The sequence below is a fragment of the Rhinolophus ferrumequinum genome, chromosome 16 (assembly GCF_004115265.2).
Source record: "Rhinolophus ferrumequinum isolate MPI-CBG mRhiFer1 chromosome 16, mRhiFer1_v1.p, whole genome shotgun sequence".
Classification (NCBI taxonomy): Eukaryota; Metazoa; Chordata; class Mammalia; order Chiroptera; family Rhinolophidae; genus Rhinolophus; species Rhinolophus ferrumequinum.
Genome location: NC_046299.1, coordinates 23950687 through 23978633, shown reverse-complemented (window position 1 = coordinate 23978633; position 27947 = coordinate 23950687). Strand labels below are relative to the sequence as shown.

At 47.3% G+C, this 27947-nt stretch overlaps 1 long non-coding RNA gene across 1 annotated transcript; it reads right to left on the bottom strand.

Annotated features, from left to right (window-relative positions):
* Positions 1 to 534: 534 nt before the first annotated feature.
* LOC117036474 (uncharacterized) lies at positions 535 to 27947 on the bottom strand. Its single transcript, XR_004425375.1, has 3 exons — positions 27929 to 27947; positions 3758 to 3800; positions 535 to 664 (listed from the first exon to the last, which is right to left on the bottom strand). It is a non-coding gene; the product is annotated as an uncharacterized LOC117036474 (long non-coding RNA).

Sequence of the window (27947 nt, the reverse complement as noted above, 5' to 3'; positions counted from 1 at the left end):
GTGCTCTGAATGTATATTTATTTCAGACAGTGGGTTCACATGAGGCTAAAAAGGTGCAAATTTAAAGCAGTAGTGGGAGCAAATTCATAGCCTTGCTTCGGTGTTTGCATATGAGTTACTGGTGCTGGCAGGTGTGTACAGAGCTAGTGTTCATTCACACTCAGTTACACACTAACGAAGGGCCCTGGCGTGCAGCCCCAGCTTGGACATGTGTTCTCAGGAGAGTGGTGAAACCAGAATCCAGAGGCACCTGGCCATGCTGAGTTGGCCCAGGATGCAAAGAGCTATCACCTCACACTATAAAATCTAACCCTTTTATTTTAACTAAAAATGTCACAGGCACACATAACATGGAGGACCAGGAAATGCAAGGGTAGGGAAGGATCAGGAGGTGAAAAACAGCTCGCACTAGCCCTTCACCCACCTACTCCCACCTCCCTGAACTCGGAAACCCCTGCTGACTCCTCCAACTGTCCTTCCTGTCTGAGAACCCCTTCGCTAGCCTCTCCACTGCTTGTCTCTTAACCCCCTAATGGCCCCTCTGGTTGGAGGTGTGGAGGAAAGAGTGGCCCTCAATGACCAAGGAGCTTCCTGCCCCTTTCTTGGGCCATTCCCACTGGAAGTGCTCCGTGGACACAGACATCAGCAACAGTGAGGCAATGACCTGTGGGGAACCAAAGGACACGATCATACACACTCTAAATCCTTCCACATGACAGGGCATGACATCTCTTCAATGTCACAGAGGCCCATGGGAGGACAGCTGAGCCATTGCACTCATTGGGACACTTCAATCTGGCAATCAGGTGACCCGTGTAGAGGTCCAGGGATCTGCTTTCCATTGTACAGATGGGGAAACTGAGTCATAGAGTGGGCCTGGATGGCCATGGGGCCCCATAGGGAGTCAAACCAGCAGTGGACTAGAGACGATCTGCTTTACCCAACATCTGCTGTCCCCAGACTCTCCAACTACAGGCTCCCCAAGCCTTTCACACATTCTGCTGTTGGACAAGGGGGTGAGGGGCATGGAGGGCAGAGCCCCGCTCCTGGTAGCCAAGCCTAGGCAAACCCCCTGAGGTTCAAAGGAAACCAGGCTGCAGGGTAAGTCCTAAGAGAGGGAGTGCTCTTACCAGAGCACACCCTCCTCACCCAGCACACCTCTGAGAAAGGGTTCTGTTTTTAATTTTGCTTTTTAACATAGGAGAATGGTGGTATAGGCAGAGGATGCTTCCTTCTGCTTCTTCCCATTTCTCATTTTGTGGGCTCTGCCTTGGCCCTCCCTCCTTCTCTCTTGGAGTCTGTCTGTCCACCTCTGTCTTTTTTTTGGTCTCCATCTCTGTGTCTCGTCTTGCTCTGTGTAACTGTCTTTGGCCTTTTCGCTCTCTCCGCTCCCCCTCTGGCGTGTTCCTCTCTGCCTGCTCTCTGAGCCTGTCTTTCCACGCTTCTGTCTGTCCTGCTCTGTCTCCCCCTTTCTCGGCTCTGTCTCCGGATTTCTGTCCCCGTCTCTGCCTCTCCCTCGGCCCCGCCCTGACTCTGGCCCCTCACACCTTCGCGGAAAAGTAAACATTTAATTTTTTTTGCTGTTAATAGATTTAATGTTCATTTGTTGGTAGCCCAGGGGCAGAAACGCGTGACATTTCAAATAATTGTTGTTTCAGGGGTATCCTCTGGAGGGAAATGCGGCAAAAGTGTGGAGAAGATTTAAGCAAATGACTGTGTCAGCTTCTATTTACTCCTGACAGGATCGCCGGGGGCACGGCTGCGAGATAACCATTAGCGCGGCCGCCGATAAAGCGGGGAGGCTGCATTTCTAAAGGCTCCGCGGCCATTACGGGAAAGTTAGTGTGAAACATGTTAAATTATCCCCAAAGTGGAGGGAGCGGGGGAAGCGGCGGGGGGAACGGGCGCCGGCGAGAGCTGGCGTGCCTCCGCCTGGGCCTGGGAGCAGGGACGCGCCGCGGCGGGGCCTGGTGACCGCGCCCGGGTGACCGCGCCGCACAGGCCCACCCGCCAACCAGCAGGGGGAGCCCGCCGCGACTCGAGCCTCAGTCTTCAAACCCAGAGGGTGGGTGGGTGGCTCCCGCGCGCCTCCTGAGGACTGTGCGCGGCATCTGCGCCTTCTTCGCCCTGGCCTGCGTCCGCCCAGACGGCCCGCTCCCTGCCCTCGCCCATCAGCCCTGCAGGACCAACACGGAGGGCCCGCCAAGATCAGTTCCATGGGGTGACAAGAAAGGGACTGATTGTGGGGCTTGAGACAGTTCAGCCTCCCCTCTTTTAGAGGCGGTGCCTGTTCCTAAACAGGTCACTCAGGTGTGCACAGGCAACACGCCTACACGTGGAGGTGCCCAGGTACCACGAGGTGTACGCGGAAACCTGAGGTTTGTGCAGAACCCAAGTTCCCCTCTCAGATCTACCTTTCAGTAATTGTGTGGCCCTCTGCAAGTCCTCTTGGCCTCAGTTTCCCCATTTGTAAAATGGGAATGACAACTACCCAACATATCTCACTCCCTGAAGAATAGCTGAACCAATGAGGCCATGTACACCTCATCTGAAAAAGCACTGAAGGCAGTACAAGCGAGGAAGTTATTATTGTGCGTTACTTATTATTAACATTCTGCTGTGTCCATAGGAAATACCTGTGCACAAGGCCACGAGTAGATGCACTAGTGCACGGAAAATAGGACCCCAATCACAGTTCTGAGTTTGGGGCACATCTCTCCCCCCCAAACAGGAGCCGAATTGTGCTCCTGTTACACCAGACTTGGGATAAAGAAATATCTATGGGCTAGTCTGGTAGAGGAAGCAATGCTCCAGGCTAGCGGCCCCTGCTAACGTATGCAGTAGTCACCCCCATATCTGCGGTTTCACTTTCTGTGTTTCAGTTACCTCTGTCAACCACAGTTTGAAAATATTAATGGAAAATTCCATAAATGAACAATTCATAAGTTTTAGACTGCATGCCATTCTGAGGTGCGTGATGAATTCTGAAGCTTTCCGTCTCCATCCCACCTGGGACGTGAATCATCCCTTTTCCAGTGAATTCACGCTGTATATACCACCTACCCTTAGTCACTGAATCGTCTAGTTTTCGGAATGACTGTCAAGGTATCTCAGTGCTTGTTAAATCGCCCTTATTTTACTTAATAATGGCCCCAAAGTGCAAGAGTAGTGGTGCTGGCAATTCGGATATGCCAAAGAGAAGCTATAAAGTGTTTCCTTTAAGTGAAAAAGTATGTCTGTATAGGAAAAAACATAGGATATTTAGGGTTTAGTACTATCTGCAGTTTCAGGCATTTACTGGGGTTCTCGGAATGTATGCCCACAGATAAGGGGGGGACTACTGTACTTAAATGATAGCATGCCTGGACCAGAGCCCTAGCAATAGTGACTGAGAACCCTGTCCTGGGGAGGGGAGAACCATGTGGGACAGGGGGCCATCTTTGCCTTTGTGGTAATGGTATCTCCAGACAGAGTATTTTCTCTTTTCTGAAAAAAAAAAGAAAAGAAAAGAAAAGAAAACAACCCTCTAAATATATTGAGATTGTAGCATCATCTACATTATATTTTAGGTCTTGGAACCCAATCTATAATGCAATGGGAAGTCAGTGCCTTAAGTGGTCTTTAATATCCCTTATTCACTCATTTCCAACACACTTTCAGGTTTCCAGAAGCTCTGAAGTTCCCCCAAATTCACCCAACATCTTTGAACGTCTTCTACATGTCAGACTTGCTGGAAGTACAGGAAGACCAAGACTACCTTCTCCTTCCTGGAGTTCACCATCGAGCAGGGGGACAGGTATCTACAAACGATGACAGTGCCACGTGAGTGCTGAAATAGAAGCACATACAAAATTCTACACATTCAAGTGGGGAGCGGGTGACTAAGTTCTTGAGGATGTTTGCGAAATTTTCTTAAAGGAGGTAGCATTTGATCTGGGGCTTTGAAGGATGCGGCAGAGATTTCCAGGTGGGAGAAATGGGCTACTATATTATAATGATAATCATCCCTGTGACCACCCCGAACAGCAGCAATAACAATGATAATTGTAGTATTTAATCTGCATCAGTTACTGTCTCAGGCACTTCATACTAACTGTTACTTTTGATTTGTCATAACGCCAAAGGGTGGAGGAGCAAATACTATTATGTGCTGCCACTTCACAGAAAAGGACGTAAGGCTCAAAGAGAACCAGTAACTTGCCCAAGGCCATACAACCATCCTAACATTGAGACTAGATAGGGTGGAATGCCTCTCCCCTCCACTCAACCCTTCCAAGACCAATTTTGAAAAAAGATTGATTTTGCTTTTGACAAAAGTCGTGCACCCCACCCCCTTTCAGCATGTCCCCATTCATTCAACTGTTTCCTGCATGTCTATTAGGTGTCAGGCATTGGGCTGGCACTGAGGGTACAAAAAAGAAGATGTAGACCCTGCCCTTGGGAACTCACAGTTCTAGCAAGGGAGGAAGACCTATGAGTTAATGGACCACAAAGCAATGTGCAAGATGTATGTCTGAGAAGCCCAAGATACTCTGGGCTAACAGGAAGGGGTCAGATTCAGATATTGCATAGTTCAGCAAGAGCTGAGTCTGGGCAAAAGGAGGCGTTTACCAGCTAAGGAGGTGGGGCATGGAATTCCACGCAGAAGGAGGAGCAAGTGCAGAACAGAAATGAAGGAGAACATGACCCTCTGGTGTGTGGCGTTTGAGGCAGGTGGGCAAGGTGGAGAAGGGGAGGCCCCAGATGCTGCCCGGAGCTACTACCTCTGAAGGCTCCTGACCAGGTTGTTAAGGAGAAGGTAACAGGGAGGCTAGACTGGCTTTTCCTGTGGTGGGACTTCAAGAGTTAATCCAGACCCCTCAGAAGGTGCCCTGACAGCACAGCTAAATAGCATAAGAGTGTGTGTCTGCATCTCTGTGTGGTGGTAACAGTGAGCAGGTCATCCCAAACCAATAAGTCCGAGTGGCCATAGATCACTCTAAAGGGCCTTATAAGGGTAGGAAATCAGGGAGGGTAATGTGGCTCAGCCTCTTCCTACATGTTATGCCTACTTTACAGACCCCCTCCGCCATTCTTCTCTGCTTATCAGCCCATAGATATCAGTTTCCCTCTCACATATATCAGTTTTGCACTTATACATTCACATATAATCCACAACCCATATACTTCTCTTATAACCACTCTCACATTCTCACATAATTTAACTATAATCATTTTCATACCATTACACCTACATCCTTGCATACAATACATTCACGGAATTTAATGCTTACACACACCCACTTATATAAACAAACCCAGTCACCCAATATTCACTCCTACATAGTCTCACATTGTCATATTTTGTCCTAAGGAAGTGTAGTCACAAGTCCTTTCCAGTCATTGTCATTTATGTTGTTGCAACCATGATTCCATACAACCTCACCCCACACTCCCCTTTCATACACTCTTAGAGTCCCACAGAATTCAGTCATACTTTTATATCTTACTCAAGTTTCTTGAACACGTACAGTTACCCAGAGAATCTTGCAATGTAATAGCTCATCCAGTCTACCCTCCTTATTTTACAGGTAGTATGGCTGAAACTCGGAGGAAAAAATGTGACTTGACTAAGGTCATACAATTAGTTAATGGCAAATCTAGGGTGTTAACTTCAATCTCATGCCTTCTACACTAGTGCGCTTTTTCCTATGCCAATATCTCTCCTTCATAGTCTCCCTTTCAACCCCCTATGCTAATCTTCTGTACTGACTCTGAGAAACATTCAAATAAAACAGACAGCTCTTGAAGAGGCAGGCAGCTAAGTGAATGGAACAAGTATGAATTTGGAATACAAAAAAGCATGAGTTAGAATACCAAATAACTTGTAGGGTGGCAGAAGAATTCAGAGAAAAATGTATGTAAAGTCCCTGGCTTTACAAAGTAATAACTCCTAACATCTGTTGGACACTTACTATGTCCTAGGCACTATGAAAGCACTTTACACATTATCCCATTTAATTTTTACAATCTCTTTAAGTGTGATTATCTCCATATTACAGAAAGGGGAAGTGAGGCCCAGAGAGTTTAAGTTGCTTGCCCAAGTCACTCAGCTATTGGGTTTTGAGATCATATCGTGCCCCGCTTTGACTTCATTTGACTTAAAGTCTGGTTTTCATGAATTATATTGTGCTTCTTCCCTTGGTAACAAAAGTCATTCTCTATTGAATCCTTACTCTGTACCGACACCGTGCTATAAATGCATAGTATCTATGTATCTTTCCAGGTAAGAAGATGGGTTTGGTAGGTGCTCAATGGATGGTTTTATCATTATGAAGAAGATTCTAACTTCAAAATCAAATTTAGATTTATTTTGACACCATGTAAATTCTTCAGATCATGTAAATCTTTAGTGGACTTGATCATTTCCATTGATTAGTTAATTTCAAATCAACCTTTCTCCTTCACTGATCTGTAATTTCCTGCATTTCCCACCCCAGGGCATCATAGGAAGAGGGGCCCTGCTGTGACGACACACAGTTCTTCACTTTCACCCACTAGATGAGGTCATACCCAGGCACAAGTCTTACACACAATAATAAGGCCACTGTGATTTAAGCAATTGTAAGACCATTAGGGAGTGGAGTCAAAATACCTTGGTCCTAGTTCCATTCCTTACTAACTGTAAGACCACAGGCAAATTACTTTCTTTGCCTCAGTTTCTGCATCTGCAGTACTGAAATAGAAATTCCTCCCTCCTAGTGTTGTTCTGAGTTTAAAATGCTGCAAGACATCATTATAGAAAATGTGGCATACACTAGGCACTCAAAATTTGCCACCCACAGTTTCACAGAGATACAGTACCAGCATTCATATGAACCCAAGCAGAGACAGTCACACAAACCTTCAGACAGGCCCATATAACACACCAAGCTGTAGACACACTCAGATCTGCTGGTTGTGGGCTGTCACAGTGCCTGAGAGAAGACACTCTTAAATAACCTTGGACAAGTCACTTAACATCTCATTTTAAGAAAAAAAATTAACAGTGAAGAACTTTGAAAAAACAACCACAATGTCATTTTCACACCTAACAAAATTGGCAATAATTTGCTAATATCATCAAGTACTCAGTCCGTTTCAAATATTCCATTTTTTTTTTTACATTTGGCTTATTCAAACAAGGAACCAAAAAGGTCTACCCAACAATTTATTTGACTGTTATCTCTATTTGTCTTTTTAAAATGTGTAGTATGAATCTCCCATCTCTTTGAAGACCCTCAGTCGTTTTTCCAGAAAAATGTCCCACATTAAGAAAAAAAATCTTTTTAAAAGTTTATTTTGAATCAGAAGTAATACATGAATATATCCTTTATTGTTAAAAAAGGAGAAGAAGAAGAGAGAGGAAATCAGACAGTTCAGATAAAGCAGTCTCCCTTCTCTCTTGTCCATCCCCAACTCCAGCTCTTTAGCCTCTGGAAGTCTCGGTTTTCTCATCTTTAATATGGGAAAACCTCTCTTCCTAAGGTTGCTGTGAGTATTAAATTATAAAGAGCTTGGAAGCGCTTAGCTCAGTGCCGGAATCACGGTAATCGTTCAATAAAAATCGCCTGTAATGATTTTTAGTCATTGTTATTATCCGGGCAACCGCAGAAGAGCCGCCAGCCCCTGTGAGCGTTCAGCACCCTGGACAGAGGCGGCGCCCTCCCAGCCCAGCCCAGCCCGGCGCTCGCGGGAGGATCTGTAAATAAAACCGCCCGGCTTCCGGCGGGCCCCGCGCCACCGGTGAAGGGGAAAGGAATCCGGGATTTTCCGAGCCGCCTACTTCGGCAACGCTTCTGGCGGAGACAATTACCCGGATACGCTCGGGCTAGCCTCCCCGAGGCTCCGGGTCATTTTAGACCTGGGCCCCCGTCCATCCTTGAGCAGGAAGCCAGGCCGGGCGAGGGCTAGAGCCGAAGCCTAGTCGCCCAGGTTGCAGAATAGCCGGGGGGAAGGAGGGTAAGGATTACGGAAATCGCCACAGGAGGCCCCTCGGGGACCTCCGCCTCCCTCACAGCCCCACAGCTGGAGCTCACCCCAGACTCCGCCGTCCTCAGGCGTGGCGGGGGTGGGGGTGGGGTGTGATGGGGTGGGGGGTGGCCTCCGGAAGCCGGCCCAGGACACAATTAGCAGGGAGCGGAGACGCCCGGGAAGGCTGATTTAATTAGGTGACACGGTGCCAGACAGGGATGCGGGGGGAGGGGAGAGCAGGGTCAAAACATTTTGTAAAAATCTGTTTCACAAACGCTGCTGCTCCCCTCGGGGTAGAGAGACATTACGGAGTCTTTGGTGTCGATCAAGGCTGGCAAGAGGCGGCCAGGAAGGCGCGGCATTTCCTCCTCCTCAGCCTCTCTCTTTTGTCCAATCTCCCAAAACAGTCCCAGGAGCCATCAGCTCCACTGCGTTGCAGGGCCGGGGGTGGGGGTGGAGGAATGACTTGGGAAGGAGACCTCTGTCTGGGAAGGAAGTGCTGTCTGTCCAATGCACTCCCCCCTCCCTCATATTCTTATGAATATTAGCAGTAGTGGCTGGAAGCATCTACTTTGCAAATAAAGCTATCATTTGCGGAGCAGGTACTCTGCCACTACTAGCTGTCTGATATTGGTTATTTAGACTCTGTGTCTCAGTTAATACATCTCTAAAAAGACCCTTCTAGAGTTGATCTGAGGAGAAAAGGAAATAGATAAGAAATAGTAAGCACTTAATGGTTTATCGCTACCACTACTGTTTTGTTTCTATTAGGTGCCAGGCTAGTTGTTGGACATCTTTTGTCCCAAATCCTCACAATGACTATATGCCCTAGATATGATTATCCCCATTTTACAGATGTGGAAACTGAGACTCAGAGTTTAAGTAACTTGCTGTGTCACTGACCCTGATCGGGACAAATCTAGGAAATGAACTCAGGACTGTTTGGTGTTAAAGCCTTTACCTTTTACCATCCTGGGGCTGAGATGCCTCAGTTTCCCACCTGTGACTATCTCAGATCTCAATGGACCCACCAACATAACTGCATGCCTTGCCCCACCGTGTCTGGCACCACAAAGCCCACCTCAGGTACCCACATGTTTGCATGGCACTGAGTAAAAGGAAGCATGCAGTATGTGCACACACATGCACACACACATCATCAGAGACAGTCATACATGGTTACCCTCCCACGGAAAGATGCTCCCACACTCACCACATCACTCAGAAGTCACGCAACCTGCACACAGGTGCCTACCTGCCACTGGTCACAAGGGAAAAGGGATTGTCATATAAAGTTATATCCAACATCACAGGAGAGATGTAGTAATGTACAAATATACAAAGTATATATAACACTTTCATATACAAATACACCAAGGTAGTAAGACATGAACAATTACACATACAGTCACATACACAGGAAGACACTTTTTTTTTGCAAGACACTATTTACAGAAATACAGAGATACATAGTTACAACACACCCACTCCCACATACTGTCACATACCATTTCATGGAGAGGTATAGCTCCACACTCACTGTAACATACACAATACATCCACACTTAAAGAGACATAGCCAGCATAGTATAAAACAGAGAGAAAATTAGTCAAAACCCAGTTCGTATACACACATTCCCCAGATCAATAGATTTAGGGAACCATAATCTCACAGGCACACACACACATGCTCACAAACATACACACTGAGTCTCCTCTCAAACCCTCTGGGAAGCTGGCTTCAACCCAAAACTTTCCTGCCTCCTAAAGTCTTCCGGGCATGGGGATCAATTGACTGCCTTCCCTTCCCTTCTCACAGCTGAGACCCAGGGCAGCAGGGACCCAGTCCTCCAGCAGACATGAGAAGGGACCCTAAACAGCCAGTCTTGAAGATACCTTGTCTAGCACCATATCCAGTCCAACCTGGGACCAGCCATTGGGACTTGGGGGCCATTCTCCCATCTGCCAAGTTCATTCCCAGCCTCATGCCCCAGCATTAGCTTTCGGAAAAGGGCAAATGGATTGATCAGTAATCGTTCCTGGGGAACAAGGGCTGTCTTCTCAAATATCTCCCCACCTGTTGTCACCTACCTGTGCAGGTGCTCTGTCTCAACAGCTCAGAGCTCCAGCCTGGGCAAGGTCCCGAAGGCAAGTGGGTGGAGCCTGGTTCCATCCTCTGTACCCCCAGCTCTAGCTCCCTCTGCAGCTGCCCCCTCCAGCTCCAGGCCCCCTGGACAGCCCCCTCCTTTCCTGCAGCCTGCCCTCCCAGTGCTGTGTCTCTTCACTGAAAACCAGACTAGGGACTGGGAGGAGGGGGGAAGATCCCAGGAGAGGAAGTGGCATCTGACGGCCCCAGCACCAAACCTGGGGGGCTGCGGGGGGGAGGGAGGAGCAGGGAGGCTTCTCATTGTGTGAGGGAAATTTTATTTTTAACAGATGCTAAGGCAGATGGCGCAGAATTAACAGAAAATGGGAGAGGAAAGAGAGGAAGAACATTACTGACTCCGGAGAGAGTGGACATTAAAAAAATAAAGAATAAGGGAATGAAAACAAGTTTAAGTGCTCTCTCCGGGGGGTGGGGGGGAGGGGAGGGGAGCTGAGAGGCAGAGAGGGACAGAGCAGCGTGGTGATAACCAGAGGCGTGAAATTACAAAAGTAAAATTTGTGGGACTCGGGAGGGGTTGAGAAGGCCCCAGTTTCATTGCAAAACTCACTCAGAAATTACTGATGTGATGTTTGAGCTTTTATCATTAATAATAATCGAGAGGGGAGGGGAAGACAAAAGGACTCTTGGGCTTGGGGGGTTTGAGGCACCAAGAGGAAAGGCACTTGAGCCGTGGAGGAGCGGGCAAAACAAGAGTCATCTCTGTGACAGAAAAAGGAAGGGAAGAGAGAAAAACTCAGGGAGATACAGTAGAACTGAGAGAAATGGAGAGACAGAGGCAGAATAAAAGAAAAGGAAGGAAAGGAAACAAGGGGGAAAGGGAGAGAAAAGAGAAGATGTAGAAGGAATTAAGCAGGAGGGGCTGGGGAGGAATGAAAGGAAACTAAGGACAGGAGATTCAGAGATAAAGCGGCTGTGACAAAGAGAATAGAGACAGTAATGGGGAGACAGAGGGCCAGAAAAATAGCACTAGAAACATGTACACACTAGTGGGCAAAGAAAGTCGCTCCAATGATGAGTGAGTCATGGCCAAAGTGACCAAAAGCAGGGACCCAAAGAAACAGGAGGAAGAGACAGAGAGGAAAGAACAGAGGCCAAGACAGACGGAGAAATGAATGAAGAAAAAGAAAGAAACAGGAAGAGTGAAAGACAGACACAGAAAGGGAGTGAAAGAGACAGAAGGAAGTGGAGAGAGAGCAAAAACTAAGCCGGACTTTGAAAGGGACACAAAAAGAGTTGGGGGGACAGAAATTTCAAAAGACAGAAACAGACCCACACGATCAGAATGAGAAAGAGAGGTGAGACGGAGAAAGGAAAACTGAGCCAGAGGCACAGAGAGACAGAGAGGCTGTGGGGGAGACGACAGAGAGGGCAGGAAGGGAGGAAGGGATGGGAGACAAAGAGGAATGGCCGTTTATCTCTCCTCCCAAATTAATTGAGGCTACATCAGCCTGAGCCACTAAAACGGAGCGATTATGAATGGGTTAGTCACAGGTGGAGTTAAAGGCCTTCAGAGGGATATTAGCCAAAATTGAGTGGCTTTTAATTTCTTTCTAACGAGAGACTGTGGCTGGGGAACCAGGCACCGCCTCCGCTCAGCTCCACCGCTAAACACGGCGTGGGGGCGGCCTGGGCCACTCACCACCTGACCTGTGTTGCATAGGCAGCCAAGTGGAAATGGCCATGTCTGAAACATGCCTAAACATGCCTACAACATGCCTGTGACATGGGATACAATAGGGGGTAGCCCAGTGGAGGGCCAGTAGAGAAGGGGAAGAGGGGTCACAGTCATTGGAAATGGCTAGGTGAGGGAGCACGGGGTAGGAACTGAGCAGTGTGGGATGCAGAGCAGGGTGAGAGGGACCAGTACATACTGCGATTGACAAGTGCTGCTATTGCCACAGAGTTCCCCAATTATCCCTGGCCCTACTTTGAGGAAAGCACTGTGGTCCAGGACTGCTTTTCTCCATTGTGGAGAAACCAAGGCCCTGCGAGGAAAAAAACTATTGCACATTTACACATGAGTAACAATGATGACCTGAACCCTAAAACAGAAAGGTGATGTGGAGAGAGCACTGAAACATGAATCCAGAAACCTGGATGTGAGGCTCAACTCCCCTCCTAACTTACGGCAGAACCCTGGGCATCACCCCTCTCGCTTGGCCTCAGTTTTCCCATCTATAAAATGAGGGAGTCGAAGGCTCAGATCCCTTCCAGCTCCAATATGCTATCATTCTATGCAAGCGCACTTCCTGTCTGAGGTCTTCTCCGGGGGTCTCAGCTGCTGTGCTTACGAAATACAGGATAGGATGTCTGACCTTGATGAGTATTTGTGACCACTAGAATAAAGTATGTGAATTGAATTTGGGGTCCCTGGCTCAACTCAGAGCAAATGCAGTGAGTTTCAAGCAGCGGGTGTGCAGGCGACGAATGCCGATCCTGGGTGGTGAGACAGCAAGTGGGTGGCTTGAGATGGATCATAAATGGTGATAGAGCCAGAGGGTAGAGAATGTTCTTAGTGGGGACATCAAGACCAAATGCAGAGGTACCACCCTGGCTGAAGCCGACCCGACATGGGTATACAGTGGGTAAAGGGGAGGGAGGACACAGGGGAAACAGTGGGCCATGTGTATGCAGGACTAGAGAAGTTGGAACTCAACGTGTAGACCCAGGATAGGCGCACACAGTGAGTTTCTGAACAAGGGCAGCAGACTGTTAGGATTTGGGGTACTTGGAGAAGGTGACTATGGGACAGACGTGGGAGGAGAACATGGAAATATGTGAGCGGACAGGGGGCTGTTGTGACAGGCTGAATGTGCCCAGGTGAGGAGGAGAGGAGGGGACAGATAGAAGGAAAGAGACGCAGGATTTGGTAACTGACAGGGTGTGGAGGCTGAGGATGGGACAGGAGTCAACAGTGACCTTGGGGTGTCAAGGACAGCACTTTGGAGAGCATTGATGCCAATAACAAGATAGGCAACACTGGGTGGGAGCTGAGACAGACACAAAAATGTGGGCTTCCATCCAACAGAGCAGAAAGAGGCTGAGGTGAAGCAATGCGGTTCAGTGGAAATTGCTTTCATTTCAGCATTTACAATATCCGCCCTGTTGTTCTGTCTCGGCCGCTAATTAGCCACGAAACCTTGGACAAGACACGCCCTGTGTCTGGGCCTCAGTTTATCCATCTCTAAAATGTGGGAGTTGGTCTAGGCTCTTTAAGTTTCCCTTTAGGTCCATGGTTCTGAGATTCGGAGACAAAGCCACTGCAGAGACCTGCCTGGGACAGAGACGGACTAGAAGAGAAACTGTCCATAATTCTCGCTGCCCTCAGGTCCCCAGAGCCAACAGCTGCGTCCCCTCCTCCTCGCAACTCCATTAACACTCAATTAGGGGGCCTGATGGGCTCCAGCCTTAGAGCCCCCTCCCTACCTCATACACAGACAGTCCCCATTCGGGTTCATCTGATGGGCCCACAGGGAGAAGGCTTCACTCACATTTATAACTAACTGCAGTGGCCGCCCTGCTGGCCTCTCCTGCCTCCTCTCTCTTCTGTCTCCCACGGTGGAGTCCACAGGGTTGGGTGACAATGGGGGTGTGGGGGGGTGTGTCCTATAGATCCCATGCTGGAGCCCCAGAGATGAAAGAGAGCAGGCCCTGGAGCAGAAGTGGGAGGGGAGAAGTGAGGAAGAGCGCGTGAGAGTGTGAGAGAGAGAAAAATGACAGGCCCTGAATATTGGGCGCCCTCACTTTAAATCAAGATAAAAGACTGAAGTGGAAAATGAGAGTCCAGAGAAACCCCGGACGGCTCGGGGCGCTAATGGAAACACATGGCTGCCGGCTGCGGGCTTGTCAGCTTCCCCCGGCGCTGCCATTCCCGTCTGATAATCCGGCCTGCCATAAAATTAGACTAGCAAATACCTCCTGACAAAGATGCATGTTTCTCTCTATTGTGCCATCATAAAAAAAACTCCGCTGGTGACTCGGGGAGCCGCAAACTTCAATTTAAATTTACAGTGCTGCGGAAGGAAAGTGATATGCACTCAAAAATTTTAATAACCTATTAAGTTACGACTTCAATTTCATTTTATGAATATTTTCCTTGGGGAGCACGGCTATCACAGAGAAAGATAGAAATTTAAAAAAGATAAATAGTGCCATTAATCTCCAACATTTCTCTTCCATTATCCTTGAAAATTAGGAGTTATTTTTGTTCAGATCTTCATGTAATTAGCTCCCTCCACTTGATTCACTAGCCAGAAAATGACCATGTTCAGAAAATTAAAAATTTGTCATTAAGTGGAATTTAACATAATATCATTTATCTTTATCTATTCCCCAGCTGACAGCAGGAAGCCTTGGCTGCCTTACCGGCTGGTGTGTCAGAGTGGGGAGGGACTGCTCAGGGAGAGACACAGGGAGAGACAGAGACAGAGACTGAGGAAGGAGAGAAGGCCAGCAGGACGTTGGCCATAGCAAGAGTGAGGGGGCCTTGGGAGCTGAGGTGTCAGCCATCATGGGGAGGCAGAGGACGCTGGTGTCAGCGGGCACATAGGTGGCCCAAAAGCAGTGCTGTTGAAGGAGTTGGGGGTACAAGAGGGAAGCCAGAGGAGAACATCTGGAGCAGGTGCCAAAAGAGGGAGCTGGCTGGTCAGTGGGGCTGGGGTGAACTGACTTGAGATGACAGAAACGCAGCAGAATTACAGAAACTTCCAGAAAGGGGGAGGGGCGGTTAAGGATGGGGTGGGAGAGATCAGGGATTATTACCCTCCACACCACGGGGGAACAAGATACCATCATCCTGACCACAGTCTGGCTTCAAGAAAAGACAGAAAGACAAAAAGAGCCAGAGCCAGAGAGGGAGTGAGAAGGTAATGAGAGCCAGGAGGCAGAGGTGGAGTGAGACAGAGACGGAGAAGAGGAGAAGTGGAGTGGACAGACTGACATGACAGCAGGGGACCCTTCGTGAACTTGGGCCTCGGAAGGTTCCATGGTAGAAGTCCCCACACAAGCCCTTGGACTTCTCTCAAGGGCTGCATGGCTCCTTCTCCTCCCCCCTCCTCTAAACAACCCCACCTTAGTCCCCCCCCAAGTCAGAAATCATCCAATAAACCATTCAGACCTAGTCCTGAGTGGAGAGAGCTGTGGCCGAGCCTGAGAGACTGAGAATTGGATAAAAGAATTAAACAGCGGCACATTAGTGAGAGATTTAGAGTGTAATAAACCCATTTCATAATAATATGTGCGTTGGGGCCAGTGATCCATCATCGCAGGAGCCTGTCCATGGCAGGGGGAGCATTGACCTGCTGCTGGGAGGGGACCCAGTCGGATGGCTGAGGGTTTTTCTCAGGGTCTCAGGATATGGGCAAGGGGCGCAGACTGGCCCCTGGGGTCAGGAGGGAGGCATAGGGATTCTGAGGGTACCTGTGGCTCAAATAGCCACAGGGATCAACCTGGGGGTAGAGCTGGGGAGTGTAGGAGGAGGCCTGGCAGCCTGAGAGACTCCCCTGTCCTTCAAGCCTAGGACGTTGGCAGTAGGGTAGGATTCTCAGGAGGAGGGGCATCTTCAAGCTGCAGAGCTCACACTCACAGAAAGGACTCAACAAGCTGAAGACTCCCAAATGAGCCTGCTCCCTCCATCCCGGTTTTGTTTTCTACTGGCTATCTGATCTTTGTGAGTGACTTTACCTCTGTGAGCCTCAGTTTCCCATCCGTCAAATCCAGATAATTAGGCCTGCATCATAGGATTGTTATGAGGGTTACCTGAGATAATGCGTTTGAAATTGTTCTATAAAGCAGAAAATCCTGGGGAAACATTATTATTGCTGTGATCCCCTGTTTTTGGCTCCCCACCCACAGGCTGCCTTGTCCTGTCTTTCAGTTTGCTTATTGTCAGGAAAAGTTTCATCTCCCGGAAGAGACTCTGAGCTTATTCAAGGGTCAGTAAGAAATGATGTGTTGGTTATATGATTTGCTATTTAATCTGCCCTGTTAATAGGGCAAAGGAAAACATTCTCCTGCTGTTTATCTCCATTGAGGAAACCAGCATCAGGGATTAGAAAACAAACCTTCCCCTGGAAAAGGAATTGAGACATAGGAATGGACCAGTTGTCAGTCTCAAAATGTTGGGGGAGGAGAGTGGGGAGATTTGGAGACGCTGAAAGAAAACGGGGATGCCGTCCAGGAGGAGAGAGGTTTAGGGGGGTTGGGCTGCATGAGTGATGGTCTTGGGTGGCCCAGGAGAATACGGCAAGAGAGAGACGAGTGGGGAAATCAGAAGCCACTTCTCCATGATCCAGCCGCACTGACCCTTTTCCTCTTTCTCCATTGCCCCCAGATATGTCACTCCCTACCCCCATCCCAGAGAGGCCAAGTGGGTACAACCTTCAGCTCTAGCTGAGATACAGAAGGTGCTCCCATGGGAGGATAAGTGGTGTCATCTCCAATCCCAGTTCCAACCAGTCTCCAATCTGCTCTCAACGTAACTCAATTCAGCATCAAACTCTCTGGTTAATTTCTAGGAACACAGACGCCTCCATGGTACCCCAATCCAATTAAGCCTTCGTGAACCCTCAATCTAGCCAACGGCATCATCGATTCCTCCAGACTAAAGTTTCACTGATATCAATATCTTCCTCCTCTGATGAATTGATCAAGGGCAAGTTTGGTCTGCCTGCCTACTCCCCCACCCCCACTCCCGACACACAAAGTCAACTAAATATTGCCAATTCTCCCAGCTTCTGCTGGAGAATTTCCAGATGCCACACACACAAAAAAAAAAAATCAGGGAGGTAAAACTGGTCCTGTGCTTTCTCCCTAACATCCTTTGCTTCTTTCTGTAAATATTTATTATATGCCTATTGAAGCCAAACACAAATATTCTGCACTACAAAGCAGTGAGTGCCATAAGTTCCCTGTGAGTAATACAGATACTCCGATATACCAGCCAGGGACAGATCTACACAAGCTGGCAGGGTCAGGGATACCATTGATGCAAGAAGTGCCACTGGAGCTGGGCAGGTGTTAGGCAGAATTTCAACAGGTGGTGCCTAGAATAGCTTGGCCAGAGAAAAGAAGTGTATGAACAGATATACAGAGAAGGAAGAAACCAGTGTTTAAGGAACACTTACTCATCAAATATATGGTGATGGAAGGAGAACTGACTCCGGGTGGTGAACACACAATGTGATATTTAGATGATATATTACAGAATTGTACACCTGAAATCTATATAACTTTACTAACAATTGTCACCCCAATAAACTTTTTTTTTTTAAAGATTTTATTGGGGAAGGGGAATAGGACTTTATTGGGGAACAGTGTGTATTTTTCCAGGATTTTTTCCAAGTTGTTGTCCTTTCAATCTTAGTTGTGGAGGGGCCGTTCAGCTTCAAGTTTAGTCCTGTCAGTCTTAGTTGTGGAGGGCGCAGCTCAGCTCCAGGTCCAGTTGCCGTTGCTAGTTGTAGGGGGCGCAGCCCACCATCCCTTGCGGGAAATCAAACTGGCAACCTTGTGGTTGAGGACGCACTCCAACCAACTGAGCCATCCGGGAGCTCAGCGGCAGCTCAGCTCAAGGTGCCGTGTTCAATCATTAGTTGCAGGGGGCGCTGCCCACCATCCCTTGCGGGAAATTGAACCTGGCAACCTTGTGATTGAGAGCCCACTGGCCCATGTGGGAATCGAACCGGCAGCCTTCGGAGGTAGGAGCACAGAGCTCCAACCGCCTGAGCCACCGGGCTGGCCCCAATAAACTTTAATTTAAAAAAAAGAAGCACTTATTCTGTGCCAAGCATATGCTGTAAACTTTCATCCCTATTATCCCATTAACCCCTGCCATCATTTTTAGAAATAGGTGTTGTTATCTCTAAGTATATAGATGAGAAACTGAAGTTCAAAGAGGTTAAATAACTTGCCCAAGATCCCACAGCTAGTAAGCAGCAGAGCCTGGCCTCAAACCCAGAACTGGCTGTCTCTGAAATCCCTGCTCTTTCCTCTGGTGCCATTTGTGTCCTGGTTTACGTGGAGCATAAATTGTGTGAAGGGGAAGTGGAAGCTGCTCCACGCTGGTCATTGCCTGCACCATCTCTAGGACTTTCCTATAGGAGGCCCGGCACATGAAGAATCTCAGCCTTGGTGAGAACACCCTTGGAAATTCAGGAGATGCAGTCACACAGGGAGAGGCAGTCCTCCAAGCCCATGCTCTTTCAGGGACCCTCTCTTCCTTCCAGCCTCCCCAATCTTCTCCTCTCCCCTAAGTCCTTCCTCTCAGCTTTGAGAGTCTTCCTACCGTGCACCACCTTCTGGATCTAGCATCCTACGTTTCCCTACCCCTCATTGTCAAATATCCCCAACTGGTTGTATATACTTGTTGCCTTATGCCTTCTACCACCGACTCCCTCCCTCCCACAACCAAGTCACCAGTGACCTCCCCATAAGAAAAGTTTCAGTGACTTTTTATAGGCTTGCCATCCAGCTTCATTATTTATTAGCTTGATAAGTTACTTATTCAGTCTGAGCTTCGGTTTCATCATCTGTGAAGTGGAAGGATAACAGCACCTACCTTACAGCGTTGAGTTAGCTCAGTGAGATGAAATAAGGAAAGAGTGGGGCCAGCCCGGTGGCTCAGGCAGTTGTAGCTCCGTGTTCCTACTGCCGAAGGCTGCTGGTTCGATTCCCACATGGGTCAGTGCCAGATGGCTCAGCTGGTTGGAGCGCAGGCTCTCAACCACAAGGTTGCCAGTTCGACTCCTCGACTCCCGCAAGGGATGGTGGGCAGCGCCCCCTGCAACTAACAATGGCAACTGGACCTGGAGCTGAACTGCGCCCTCCACGACTAACATTGAAAGGACAACAAGTTGACTTGGAAAAAGACCTGGAAGTACACACTGTTCCCCAAAAAAGTCCCGTTCCCTTCCCCAATAAAATCTTTAAAAAAAAAAAGAAAAAAAGAGAAGTAAGGAAAGAGTATAGTGTAGCACATGGTACACAGTAAGCATTTAATAAATATTGGCTGTTATTATTTTTCTCGGCCTTTATTCTTCTTGATCACAAATCCTCAAAAACCCAATAAATAACGAATTAAAAGACATTAAATGATACCCTATTGCTTACAAAAAGACTCAAAGTTCCTTAGCTGGGTTCTTGAGACCCTCTTTGTTCAGAACCCAGATGTCCCATCCACTTCTTCCTCATGTGAAAGAATGTGGTCTGATGGAGGCGTTTTCAATCTGGGATCCGAGAAAGCCTAATTTTTTAAAGGTATTTAGAGGGTCCACAGAGGTTTGATTTGAATTTTTGTATAAAGATACATACTCTTCAAAACCTTAATAAAAGGTCACATGTTCACAGAAATATTATGAACTGAATTTTAACACCTTAGAGGTTAAAAGTGTGTGCTAATTGACATAAAGGTATGTGCTAATTGATAAAAAGGATGTACTAATTGACATATTTCCCCCGAATAATTAGAAAGCTAAAATGCAAGCCTTCATAATATGTGCTAATAGCAGGGGGGCTCTCTACCAAAAAAGTTAGAAATCATTAGTAAAGTGGAAAGAGTCACAAACACCTTGGTCCCAGTCCCAAGACCGCTACTTTCTTCCCCAAGTTTCTTAGGTACTTTAGGCTTCCACTTCCTCATATATACATGCATGTGTATCGACCACACAAGGTCGATGATAGTCTTAAATAAAAAATATATAAGACCGCTGGTCAAGATGGCAGAGTAGGGAAATGCTGTGCTCGACTCCTCCCACAAGCACCACAAAATAACAAGTAAATTGTAGAACCATCATTGAGAACTGCCTGAAGACTAGCTGAACTTAGAAGTCCTGTAACTAAGGACATACAGAAGAAGCCACAACAAGGCTGCGATGATAATGAAACTTACCACAAAGGATTTTAGCAGAGATATAAATGACTAATACATACGACAACACACAGAACAGGGAACTCTGGTAATATGAAAAGCTAATGCTGACTGAATACTAACTATATGCAAGGCCCTGAGCTAAGAGTTTGCATATATGATTGCATTTCATCCTTGCATCAACACTGTAAAGTAAGTTTTACCCTTAAAATCTCATCTATAGATGAGGACCCTGAGGATTGGAGTGGGGAAGAATTCGCCAAGGGTCACAAAACCACAAGTTGTGGAGCTGAGTTTTGAATCTAGGCAGCCAAGCACTAAAGCCTGCGGTTGAAAAAAAAAAATTGAGCACTTACTAGGTACCAGGTACTGTCCTAAGTCCTTTTACATGTTTTAATTCATGGAATTCTCACAACTGCTGTAGCAAATTGTGCATACCACAAGACTTGTGCAATGACTTTGCACAAGAGGTGGAGTCTGTTTCCCCTCCCTTTGAATCTGGACTGGCCATGTGATTTGTTCGACCAATAGAATGTGACAGGTTGACATTTCTGGGCTTTGGCCTTAGGAGGCTTTGCAGCTTCCATAATCACCTCTTTGGAAGCCAGCTACCATATAAGGAAATCTGAACTATCCTGCTAGAAAGGCTAGTGGAAGGAGAGAGGCCCTGGAGGATGAGAAGCTACCTGGAGGAGAACTATGGCTTTGCAGGCCAATAGCCAGCCAGCACCAACTACCAGACATGTCCGCGAGGCCATCTTAAATGTTCTGAATCCAGCTGAATTTCCAGATGAATGCAGCTGCAAGAGTGAATGCAGCCAGCACCATGGAGAGCAGAAGAACTTCCAGCATAAAAAACTTTTTAAAAAATCATTGTCGTTTTTAGCCACTAAGCTCTGGGATAGTTTGTCATATAGAAGTAGATAACTGAAAAACTAAGGTGTGTACTACTACATTTGACTCTTGAACAACAACTTTTCCTAGTATAAATGGACCCACGCAGTTCAAACCCTGTTTGCGGGTCAATTGTATTTTCTGTGGTTGGGAATCTGTGTATGCAGAGGGCTGATTTAAGTTACATACGGATTTTTGACTGCATGGGTGGTCAGTGCCCCTAACCCCCCTGTGTTGCTCACTGGTCAACAGTGTTTCCTTATTTTACAAATGAGAAAACTGAGGCATAGAGCGGTTAAATAAGTCACCTAGGATTAAGCCACTAATGAGTGACAAAGCCAAGGCTTGAACTGAGGCATTCTGACTCCAGAGACCACATGCATAACCACTAGGGTTTGGAAAACTGAAAAATAATCCCTCAGAAATGTCCTGATCTGTGAAGATGTTACTTTACATGGTAAAAGGGACTTTGCAGATGCGATCGTGTTAATGATCTTGAGATCGGGAGATTATAAATCCTGGCTTATCTGAGTGTGTAGACTAGACTCTCAAGGGCCTTCATAAAAGGGAGGCAACAGAGTCAAAGGCAGAAAAAAAGGTGATGTGATGCAGGGCCGTGAGCCAAAGAATGAGGACAGCCTCTAGCCGGTGGCAAAGGCCAGGAAACAGATTCTCCCCTGGGGCCTCCACAGGGCACGAGCTCTGTCAACACCTTGGCAGTGAGACTGATTTTGGACTTCTGACCTCCCAAACTGTAAAATAATAAATTTTGTTGTTTTAAGCCACTAAGTTTGTGGTCATTTGTCACAGCAGCAATAGGAAACTAATACAGAGGGCCTCTCCTATTTAAAGGAAGCTGATCCTTCACACGGGAGCCACCCAGGCCAGTCTCCTTGTCTCCTGTCACGGTTCATGTTTCTGCGCTTCTCTGGTTCTTGAAAATCTCTTTTCCCTCCGTCTATTTAATTCTCTTGTACCCATCTCTTCCAGGAAGTCTTCTCCGATCATCCTCGCTCACATAGTTCTGTCCTGTCCCCACAGTACTTGGTGTTCCTCACCGTCTTACTCAGCACTAACCAATCTCCGTGCTAATGTGCTGGCGGGCAGCCCAGTGACATGTTTATGAGCGTGAGTCATCAAATTTGAGGACATCAGCCCATAGAGGCCCTTCGAGAGTCTGTCCCTTCATTTTATAGATGATGAAACTGAGTCCCAGAGAAGGGGAAGACAGCCACTTATCCAAGGTCACACAGCCAGGGCTTAAAGACAGGCCTTCCAAATTCAAATTCATAAGCTCATTCATTCAGCAAATGCTTATCAATCCCTCGTCATGGGACCAGCCCTGAGCTAGGTGCTGGGACATCACTAATGATCAGAAGCAGATAAGGTCTCTGCCCTCTCTGTGCTACGTCTTTCTAGGGGGAGGGGACGAGGGGAAAGAGAAAAGTGTTTTAGGCTGAAGAAATGACATGTGCAAAGGCCTGGGAGCAAGAGGGAGCAGAACAAGGAAGAAAAGGAGTCTGGGATGCCTGGAGAGTCAGAGCAACAGGGAAAGAGTAAAAATGAAGCTATAGAAGTACGTCCACAGCGGTCAGACCACAAGGGCTGGGAGGCAGTGGTGAGGTTTTGATTTTAATTCCATTGGCAATGGGAGGCCACAGGAAGATTTTAAGCAGGGCAATGACACGTTCATATTTGAATTTTATGGTGTTTTTCCCCAAGCCAGGGCCTTCTCTTATCTCTATAGACATGTTAGAGATCATTATTACAGGGAGTTTTATGCCACTCTGTATTCCAGTCCGTGCCTAGCCTTGTACGAAGCAGGTGCTCCATAAATATATGTTGATTAACCTCTCAGCAGCATGTGACGCTGTTGATCATTCCCTTCCTCTTGAAGCCCCGTTCTTTGGCGTGTGCACTATTGCACACTCTGGCTTCTCTCCATCTTCTGATCACTCTGCCCTCCCCCGACCGCCACCATATTTAAGCATTTCTCATTGTTTTATCTTCATCCTCTTTCTTCTTTGTCCACACTCTCCCCTTTGGCCATCTTGTTGTCTCCAGCAGTATTGATCTCTTCCTCCTGGGCAGAACTTGAGTTCCATGAGGACTGGAACTTTGTCTTGTCACTGTGGCCTCTCCAGAGCCTGGCACAGAGCAGGCACCCCAAAAACATTTGATGGGAGTATATATTGTATGATTGTTTACATGAAGTTCAAGAACAGGCGAAACGAATCCGTGGTGATAGATGTCAGAACAGTGGTTACCTGTGGGGCGATAATGCCTGGGAAGGAGCACGAGGGAACTTGGTGGGGGCTGTAAATCTTGACCTGAGTGGTGGTAACACAGGTATATGCATATGTAAAAGTTCGCTGAGCTGGAAGTTTAGGATTAATGTCTTTACTGCATGTGTGGTATAGCTCAATACAAAGGTGAAAAATAATGTCACATCACCACTGTCCAGAGAAGGAATTCCTAATTTCCAACTGCTTTATGTCTCCACCTAGATGCCCGCCTCAGGATCTTACCCAGCCTCCCAATCAGCTCTCCTCCTGATTGCCTGTTCCCAGTGTTGTCGTCACGATGCTCCAAACCATTTAGTGTCCAAACCTCAGAGCCATCTTATCCTCACACCACCCCTTCTACTACCCCCCTCACCCAACTTTCCAAAACACAGAAACACAAATGGTCCTGTGGTTATGCAGAATTTTAAGATGGCCTCATGATGTTAACCCCCTGGTGTTACTCCTGAGATTAGCAAAAGGGAGATGATGGAGGGTGGGGCGGTCTAATCTCACCACAGAACCCTTAAAAAGCAGAGTTTTCTCTGGCTGCTGGCAGAAGAAGTCAGAGATATTCAAAGCAGAACACTGCACTGTTGTTGGCTTTGAAGATGGAGGGGCCACCTGCAAGGGCCAGTGAGTGGTTTTAAGGAGCTGCACGTGACTCCCAGCTAACAGCCAGGAAGAAAACAGGAACCTAAATCCTCTAACTGTGGGGAACTGAATTCTGCCCACAAGATGAGCTGGGAAGCTGATCTTCCCAGAGCCTCCAGACCAGCTGACACCTTGATTCCAGCATTGTGAGACTGTACAAAAGGAACCAATTGAGCCCACGCAAGCTTCCAACCTATAGAACTGAGATTTTAAAATAGGTGCTGTTTGAAGCCACTATGTTTGAGGTAAATTGTTACAGCAGTAATAGAGAACTGATACAGATCTTAAATCCTGTCTATTCACAGTGGCCTTTGCATCCACTTTTTTTCCCATTACTTTGGTCCCACCATGGCTTAGATCCTCTGACCTCACTTCTACCCAACTGAAATATTTGTCTCTGGGCCTCTCTCTCTCTAAACCCGTCATCCATCCTTCTCAGTACCAGCAGATTAATTTTCCAAAGTCACAACCCTGATCACATCCTTCTCCTGCTCAAAAAGCTTCCATAACAGTGTACCTTGGTGGTTGGTTGTACTTTGGAACCAGAATGCAGGGTGTAAAGTCTAGCTCTGCCTTTAAGAAGCAGATGATCCAGGGGTGGCTGGATGGCTCAGTTGGTTAGAGAGCGAGCTCTGAACAACGGGGTCCTCGGTTCGATTCCCACATGGGCCAGTGAGCTGCGCCCTCCACAACTAGATTGAAGAAAACGAGCTGCCAGAAGGGAGGCTGTATGGCTCAGTTGGTTAGAGCGCAAGCTCCCAACAACAAGGTTGCTGGTTCAATTCCCACATGGAATGGTGGGCTGTGCTCCCTGCAACTGAAGATTGAAAACGGCAACTGGACTTGGAGCTGAACTGCGCCCTCCACTTCTAGATTGAAGGACAACGACTTGGAGCTGCTGATGGGCCCTGGAGAAACACACTGTTCCCCAATGTTCCCCAATTAAAAAAAAAAAAAAGCAGATGACCCAGAATATGTTGCTTAACCTCACCCATAAATTGGGAATAAAAGTACCATCTCCACAGAGTTAGTTGCAAGGGTTAAGTGAGATATGCATGCAAAAAATAATTATGCATAGCCCAGCATAGGTAAGCACTACACTCTGAATGGTGGTTGTTTGGATATCAAGGGTTCCAGGTGGCCAACTGATTAAATTCTTCAGCCTGGCTTACATCCACTCTTCACAAGCCGCGAGTATACACACACACACACACACACACACACACACACACCTCTACAGCCTTTTCTTCCACTCCTCTTCCATGAGTCCCATCCTTTCCTCTCCATTTTCATCGCTACTCCCCTCGTTCACATTGTCACCCAGTGGTCTCCTCACTAATTCACATACATCCATTCTCTGTGGTCAACAGGGACTGCTGAAAACAGCCTGATCATGGTACTTGTGGGCCTAAACCCTTCCATGACTCCACACTGCTCTCAACATAAAGTCCGGAATTCTTCCCACAACGAGTCAGGCCCTGTACAGCCTGGCCTGCCAATGTCTCCAGCTCCCTTCTCTTGCTCTCTGCACTTATTCCTCATACTCACCAGGCTCCCTCCTGCTCCTGGGCCATCCACCTTGCTATTCCTTCTTCCTGGAACACTCTTCCCTTCCTTTTTGCCTGGTTAACACCTATTTGTCCTTCCAATTCTTAATTTAGAGGGGACTTTCTCCAGGAAGCCTTCCCTGATCTCCCTGACTAGGCCAAACCCCTTTATTACAGGCTCTCAGAGGCCCTTTTGTAGACCTTCTCATAGGAGTAATGTATACCTCCTCGTGTACTTTGTTAATTGCCATGAGCTCCGTAAGGCTCTGTTTGTGATCCCCATCATGTGCCCAGGGCAGAGCACAGTGCCTGGCCCAGAATCTGTGCTCCATAAATGTTTGTTAAAGGAATGAATGAATGAAACGAGCACAAGGACCCTGCTTCAGCTAAACTGGATTGCTTTTCCCACAGATGCTTTCTTGTCTCCACGCCTTTGCTCATTCATGTCCCTCCACCTGATATGCTCTCTTGTCTGCATCTATTCTTCTGTAAATCCACCCCTGGCAGTCTCTGCCAAGTAAGCTTGCCCAGTATTTGAGCCTGCAGTGGCTTCTACCTTCCTTGCTCCCCCCCCCCACCACCCCCACCACCTAACATGTCTATAGTTTGGATTATTTCTTTCTGATTGTGAAATAACGCATGCACATTGTAGAAATTTTAGATAACATAGATAACGTAAAATATAAAAGAAAAACATTTCAAATCCCACTACCCAGTGCTGCTTTTACTGTATTGCCACCCATTTTTCCATACATAATCATGGAAAAATTTTAAACTTCACCACAAATCAGTGAGGTTCATATTGTTCTCATTTTACCAAAAAAAAAAAGTTTTGGATGAGTTCAATAATTTGCTCAAGATCACGTAGAACTAGTAAAGAACACAGACCTAGTGAAGAACAGAGCCCAGACTGGATCCTAAGACTCAAGTCTTGCTGACTCAGCCCCTTGCTTTCTCTGCTGTACCCATCATCCCTCCTGGCCCTTCTCTATCTCCATTTCTTACTCCTCTTACATCATTGTTCTCTCCCTTCAAACCCAAAGCCCAACTCCCTCTGACATATTCCCTTTAACCCAATCATTCTACTTCAAGGAGAGTCACTTTGGCATTTTTTTGCCGTCGTGAAAGACCAGTATCAACCTAAATGTACATCAATCTGGCTTTATACATAACACTACATCTTCACAATAAAATACTACATTGTTGTTCTAAAGAATGAGAGAGGTCTTCACGTGTTACTCTGGAATAATCTGTAAAACAATTTGTTAAATTAAGAAAATGTGTATAGTTTGCTATCATTTGCAAATGTAGAGAATATTTTTACAATATGTACAGTATTTCTATACACAAAATGACACCCGTCCTTGCTTCTGGGAAGGAGAATATAGGGATTGAAATGAAGGGTGAGAAGGGACTTAATTTTCACTGCATACCCATGTATAATGTTTAAATTTTGACCATACCCATACATTTAATAAATAAAAAAGGAAAAACAAAAGCAGAACTTTCCAGGCTCCCTCCGATCATCTCACCGAGCCCATTTCCACTCCATGTATGTGAACGTCTGGGAAGAAGAGTGTGCCCTGCCCCCCTCTCTTACAGCCTTCTAAGTGATCCTCACATATCAACTATTTTCAGAGACCAAAGAAACAAGTTTCTTCCACCAGACTAGTAGGATCCTGCAGTCACATGAAGGCCAAGGAAAAGGCTTTCATTCTAGCCCTACGCTGCCATTTGCTAGCTGTGTCACCTTGGACACGTCAAGTAACCTCTCTGATGGTAGATTCTGTCTCCTCCATCAGGTAAAGAGTTCTCCACCATCCCCCTAACTTCCAGATCTTCAAACAGTCTGTCCCCTCTGCCTATAAAATACGGCTCTTCTCCCTTCCCTATCTTGGTAGCTCCTACCCACCCTTTAAGACTCAGCTTTCATGTCACTCCTGAAGGAAGACCTCCCTAATCTCTTAGTTGAGGTCCTGTCCCCTGGCTGTGGGCTTCTCCATCACAAGCCCCGTAATACTGGGTGGGCATGACTTGCTCAGTGTTTGCCTTTCCAGTTAGACTACAAGCTCCATGAGGACAGGAACTACACTATTTTTATCACACCCAGCATAGTGCCTGGTACATGGTTCGGGCTCAGTAAATATTTGCTCTGAGAGTAAATGGGTCACATCACTCTTGTCCAGACCTTCTTCTCAGATCCTATCTCCTGACAAACTTTAGCAGCCTCCCCATGACCACTCATGAGAGAGCGTGTCACTGGGGATTAGTCCCCTCTAGGCTCGTTCTTCCCCTAAAGTCTCTCAGCCCACCTGGGACATCAGGTCTTCCCCACCATCACACCCTTAGCCTCCAAAGCCAGCTCCTGTAAGTTCCAGCCCAGTCAAGTCCTCTCTCTCAGTGCAGGGCCCCACCCAGGCCAAGGCCAGGCACCAGACCCCTGCCCTGCCCCCAGCCCAGCCTGAGAACTCAGTGGCCCAGCCCAGCCTGGCGGGCCAGGCCCATCAATCGTGCTCCCAGGGGTACAAACCAATTTCTCTTGCTTTCCC